The sequence below is a fragment of the Pristiophorus japonicus genome, unplaced genomic scaffold (assembly GCF_044704955.1).
Source record: "Pristiophorus japonicus isolate sPriJap1 unplaced genomic scaffold, sPriJap1.hap1 HAP1_SCAFFOLD_557, whole genome shotgun sequence".
Classification (NCBI taxonomy): Eukaryota; Metazoa; Chordata; class Chondrichthyes; family Pristiophoridae; genus Pristiophorus; species Pristiophorus japonicus.
In genome coordinates, this window is record NW_027254464.1 from 98403 (window position 1) to 105035 (window position 6633).

Below are 6633 nucleotides of genomic sequence, written 5' to 3' on the forward strand. Positions count from 1 at the left end.
GAGCGTGCGGCAAACCAGACTCCCCACCCACCCTTTCCTTCAACCACTGTCTGTCCCACCTGTGACAGAGACTGTGGTTCTCGTATTGGACTGTTCAGCCAACTAAAAACTCATGCTCAGAGTGGAAGCAAGTCTTCCTCGATTCCGAGGGACTGCCTATGATGACTTACAGGCACCAGCATCTGGTTTACTTTTAGTCGGCCAATAATGCTTCTTTCTTAGTTTCACATAGTCTCTGTGCCCATTTAAAGGGAGAGTCTCTGTGCCCGTTTAAAGGGAGAGTCTCTGTGCCCGTTTAAAGGGAGTTTCTTTGGATTTTCTGATTGCTTCAAACAGGGGTATGCCCCACTTTTGTGATTTGGAGAACAGGCAGTGATGTTAGCAGCAATGACACCGAACCTCAATGCTCATATCAGCATCTTGGAAAAGATAAGAGGAAGGCTGCAAAGTCCAAAAGGACGTTGCTTGAACAGCCAAGGAAAAGCAAGAGGCAAACGGAAATCCTCATAGGGGACTCCATCATCAGGCACACAGACAGCACCCTGTGTAGAGGCAAGGCTGTGTCAAGAGCAGACTTCTGTTTTCCAGGAGCCAAGATAGCTGATCTCCGGGATCGTGTGGATGAACTAATGAAAGGTGAGTGTCAGGATTCTGCAGTAGGTTTACATATTGGAACTAACGATATCATGGATAGAAGTCCATTTGTTTTGCAGGATTCCTACAAAAGCCTCATAGATGTCCTTCAGCAAAGGGGTGCAAGGTTAGTAGTCTCCGGGCTATTACCAGTCATGTCCAGATCGAGGGAAAGGAACAGGCAAATCCGTGGGATTCAACATCGGCTTCAGGACCTCTGCAAGAAGCAGCTTCACTTCATCAATAATCGGGAGGTGTTCCCTGGACAAGGTAAGTTGTTTAGGAGGGACAGCCTCCATCTTAACCTCTTGGGAGCTAAAAGGCTGGCAGAGGGTGCTGAATTATCCCCGAGTTCAGCAAGGGGATAGTGTAGATAAGTTCAAAGTTAGCCTTACTGCACATGATAATTAAATAGCAGCAAAGCATGAAGATAAACCAGTTAGGAAGCAAACAAGAATTAATAGATGTGAGACCTTTTAAATTGCTTTCATGTAAATGCAAAGGAGTGTTAGAAGCAAATTGTTAGAATTGCAATCCTGTGATGTGTTGAAGAATTTAGACATTGTGTATTTCTCAGACATGACTAGATGATAATGATGGCACAGACATTCATCTAAAGGGCTACAAGGGTTTCAGAAAGGTTCGTGTAGGCCAAAGGGGAGGTGGGGTTGCTATTTTTATCTGTGAGAATCTAACAGCTCGAGAGAGAGACTTGATATTGCCTCATTAGGCACAGCTGAAGCTATCTGGGTTCAAGTGGACCAAGCTCACGGGCAGGGATTAATTATCGCTAATTGCCTGTATTTTTAATTGATCACTGCACTCTGGAATGGTTCCTACAGATTGGAAGGAGTCCCCATTTTTAAAAAAGGTGACAATGCAGACCCAGGTAGCTGTAGGCCCATCAGTTTGACATCAGTAATAGGTAAAACTCCAGACACCATAAAGTCTCATGGCTTCAGGTCAAGCATGGATAAGGAAACCTGCTGATTACCACCTACTGCCCTCCATCAGCTGATGAATCAGTACTCCCCCATGTTGAACACCACTTGCAAAAAGCACTGAGAGTAGCAAGGACAGAGAACGTACTCTGGGTGGGGGACTTCAATGTCCATCATCAAGAGTGGCTCGGTAGCACCACTACTGACTGAGCTGGCCCAGTCCTGAAGGACATAACTGCCAGACTGGGCCTGCAGCAGGTGGTGAGAGAACCAACATGAGGGAAAAACCTACTTGACCTCGTCCTCACCTGTTATGTATGTAAATCTGTAATTACTATGTCTAATCACCAGAGGGCTTATCCCCTGATGTCCCAAGGGATCCCACAATCCCTTGGCAGTACCTGCATATAAGGAGGCCTCACAGGCTGGAGAAGCACTCTGAGACCTGCAATAAAGGACTATGGTCACACTTACTTTGAGCTTGCAGTATCTAGTCTGACTCCTTATCTAAGACATAACATCACCAATGTACCTGTTGCAGATGCATCTGTCCATGACAGCACTGGTAGCAGCGACCACCTCACAGTCATTCTGGAGATGAACTCTCATCTTCACACAGAGGACACCCTCCATTGTGTTGTGTGGCACTACCACTGTGCTAAATGGGATATATTCAGAACAAATCTAGCAGCTCAAAACTAGGCATCCATGAGGCACTGTGGGCCATCAGCAGCAGCAGAATTGTATTCCACCACAATCTGTAACCTCATGGCCCGGCATATCCCTCACTCTACCATTACCATCAAGCCAGGGGACCAACCCTGGTTCAATGAAGAGTGCAGAAGAACATGCCAGGAGCAGCACCAGACGTACCTAAAAATGAGGTGCCAATCTGGGAAAGTTGCAACACAGTAATACATGCATGCTTAAAAACAGAAGCAGCATGCTGTAGACAGGGCTAAGCAGTCCCACAACCAATGGATCAGATTAAAGCTCTGTAGTCCTGCCACATCCAGTGGTGAATGGTGGTGGACCATGAAACAATTAACGGGAGGAGGAGGCTCCATGAATATCCCCATCCTCAATGATGGCAGAGCCCAGCACGCGAGTGCAAAAGAAAAGACTGAAGTGTTTACAACCATCTTCAGCCAGAAGTGTCGAGTGGATGATCCATATCGGCCTCCTCCTGAGGTTCCCACCATCACAGAAGCCAGTCTTCAGCCAATTCGATTCACTCCACGTGATAGCAAGAAAGGGCTGAATGCACTGGATACAGCAAAGGCTATGGGCCCCGACAACATCCCGGCTGTTGTGCTGAAGACTTGTGCTCCAGAACTAGCTGTGCCTCTAGCCAAGCTGTTCCAGTACAGCTACAACACTGGCATCTACCCAACAATATAGAAAGCTGCCCAGGTATGTCCTGTCCACAAAAAGCAGGACAAATCCAATCCGGCCAATTACCGCTCCATCAGTCTACTCTCAATCATCAGCAAAGTGATGGAAGATGTCGTCCACAGTGCTATCAAGCGGCACTTACTCACCAATAACCTGCTCACTGATACCCAGTTTGGGTTCCCCCAGGACCACTCTGTTCCAGACCTCATTACAGCCTTGGTCCAAACATGGACAAAACAGCTGTACTCTAGAGGTGAGGTGAGAATGACTGCCCTTGACATCAAGGCAGTATTTGACTGAGTGTGGCATCAAGGAGCCCGAGTAAAAGTGAAGTCAATGGGAATCAGGGGGAAAACTCTCCACTGGCTGGAGTCATACCTTGCACAAAGGAAGATGGTTATGGTGGTTGGAGGTCAATCATCACAGCCCCAGGAGTTCCTCAGGGCAGTGTCCTCGGCCCAACCATCTTCAGTTGTTTTATCAATGACCTTCCTTCCATCATAATGTCAGAAATGGGGCTGTTCGCTGATGACTGCACAGTGTTCAGTTCCAACTCCTCAGATAATGGAGCAGTCCATGCTCGCTTACATCAAGACGTGGACAACATTCAGGCTTGGGCTGATAAGTGGCAAGTAACATTCACGACACAAAAGTGCCAGGCAATGACTATCTCTAACAAGCAAGACACCACCACCCCATAACATTCAATGGCATTACCATCGCCGAATCTCCTACCATCAACATCCTCGGGGTTACCATTGACCAGAAACTTAACTGGACCAGCCACATAAATACTGTGGCAACAAGAGCAGGTCAGAGGCTGGGTATTCTACGGCCAGTGTCTCACCTCCGGACTCCCCAAAGTCTTTTCACCATCTACAAGGCACAAGTCAGGAGTGTGATGGAATACTCTCCACTTGCCTGGATGGGTGCAACTGCGACAACACAAGCAGCTCGATACCATCCAGGACAAAGCAGGCCACTTTATTGGCACCCCATCGAACACCTTAAACATTCACTCCCTCCATCATCGACGTACCGTGGCTGCAGTGTTTACCATGTACAAGATGTACTGCAGCAACACGCCAAGGCCTCTTCGGCAGCATCTCCTGAACCCATAACTTCTACCACCTTGAAGGACAAGGGCAGCAGGCGCATGGGAACATCACCACCTCCATATTCCCCTCCGAGTCACACACCATCCTGATCTGGAAGCATATCGCCGTTCCTTCATTGCCGCTGAGTCAAAATCCTGGAACTCCCTTCCTAACAGTACTGTGGGAGTACCAACACCACACGGACTGCAGCGGTTCAAGAAGGTGGCTCCCCACCATCTTCTCAAGGGCAATTATGGATGGGCAATAAATACATAGAAAAAAGGTACAGGAGCAGGCCATTCGGCCCTTCGAGCCTGCACCACCATTCAATATGATCATGGCTGATCATGCATCTTCAGTACCCCATTCCTGCTTTCTCTCCATACCCCTCGATCCCTTTAGCTGTAAGGGCCACATCTAACTCCCTTTTGAATATATCGAACGGACTGGCCTCAACAACTTTCTCTGGTAGAGAATTCCACAGGTTCACAATTCTCTGGGTGAAAAAGTTTCTTCTCATCTCGGTCCTAAATGGCTTACCCCTTATCCTTAGACTGTGACCCCTGGTTCTGGACTTCCCCAACATCGGGAAATTCTTCCTGCATCTAATCTGTCCAATCCTGTCAGAATTTTATATGTTTCTATGAGATCCCCTCTCATTCTTCTAAATTCCAGTGAATATAAGCCTAGTCGATCCAGTCTTTCTTCATATGTCAGTCCTGCCATCCCGGAATCAGTCTGGTGAACTTTCGCTGCACTCCCTCAATAGCAAGAATGTCCTTCCTCAGATTAGGAGACCAAAGCTGTACACAATATTCAAGTTGTGGCCTCACCAAGGCCCTGTACATCTGCAGTAAGCCCTCCCTGCTCCTGTGCTCAAATCCTCTCGCTATGAAGGCCAACATGCCGTTTTCACCGCCTGCTGTACCTGCAGACCAACTTTCAATGACTGATGTACCATGACACCCAGGTCTCGCTGCACCTCCCCTTTTCCTAATCTGTCACCATTCAGATAATATTCTGCCTTTCTGTTTTTGCCACCAAAGTGGATAACCTCACATTTATCTACATTATACTGCATCTGCCATGCATTTGCCCACTCACCTCACCTGTCCAAGTCACCCTGCAGCCTCTGAGCATCGTCCTCACAGCTCACACTGCCACCCAGCTTGGTGTCGTCTGCAAACCTGGCAATATTACATTCAATTCCTTCGTCTAAATCATTAATGTATATTGTTAATAGCTGGGGTCCCAGCACTGAAACTTACGGTACCCCACTAGTCACGGCCTGCCATTTTGAAAAAAACCCGTTTATTTCTAATCTTTGCCTCCAGTCTGCCAACCAGTTCTCTATCCACGTCAATACATTACCCCCAATACCATGTGCTTTAATTTTGTACACTAATCTCATGTGGGACCTTGTCAAAAGCCTTTTGAAAGTCCAAATACACCACATCCACTGGTTCTCCCTTGTCCACTCTTCTAGTTACATCTTCAACATTTTTGAGAAGATTTGTCAAGCATGATTTCCCTTTCATAAATCCATGCCAACTTGGACCGAGCCATTCACTGCTTTCCAAAGCCGCTGCTATTACATCTTTAATAATTGATTCCAACATTTTCCCCACTACCGATGTCAGGCTAACCGGTCGATCATTCCCTGTTTTCTCACTCCCTCATTTTTTGAAAAAGTAGTTTTACATTCACTACCTTCCAATCCATAGGAACTGATCTAGAGTCTATAGAATGTTGGAAAATGACCACCAATGCATCCACTATTTCTAGGGCCACTTCCTTAAGTATTCTGTGATGCAGACTATCAGGCCCTGGGGATTTATCGTCCTTCAATCCCATCAATTTCCTGAACACAATTTCCTGACTAATAAGGATTTCCTTCAGTTCCCCCTTCTCGCTAGACCCTCGGTCCCCTAGAATTTCCGGAAAGTTATTTGTGTCTTCCTTAGTTTAGACAGAACCAAAGTATTTGTTCAATTGGTCTGCCATTTATTTGTTCCCCATTATAAATTCACCTGATTCTGACTGCAAGGGACTACATTTGCCTTCGCTAATCTTTTTCTCTTCACATATCTGTGGAAGCTTTTGCAGTCAGTTTTTATGTTCCCGGCAAGCTTCCTCTCATACTCTATTTTCTCCCTCCTAATTAAATGCTTTGTCCTCTGCTGAATTCTAAATTTCTCCCAGTCCTCAGGTTTGCTGCTTTTTCTGGCCAATTTATATGCCTCTTGCTTGGATTTAACACTATCCCCTAATTTCCCTCGTTAGCCACGGCTGAGCCAACTTCCCCGTTTTATTTTTACACCAGACAGGGATGTCCAATTGTTGAAGTTCATCCATGTGATCTTTAAATGTCTACCATTGCCTATCCACCGTCAACCCTTTAAGTATCATTCGCTAGTCTATTCTAGCCAATTCACTAGTTGGTTCCTCGACATAATGGTCTAGAAAACCATCCCTTAGACACTCCAGGCAATCCTCCTCCACCGTATTGCGACCAGTTTGGTTAACCCAATCGATATGTAGATTAAAGTCACCCATGATAACTGCTC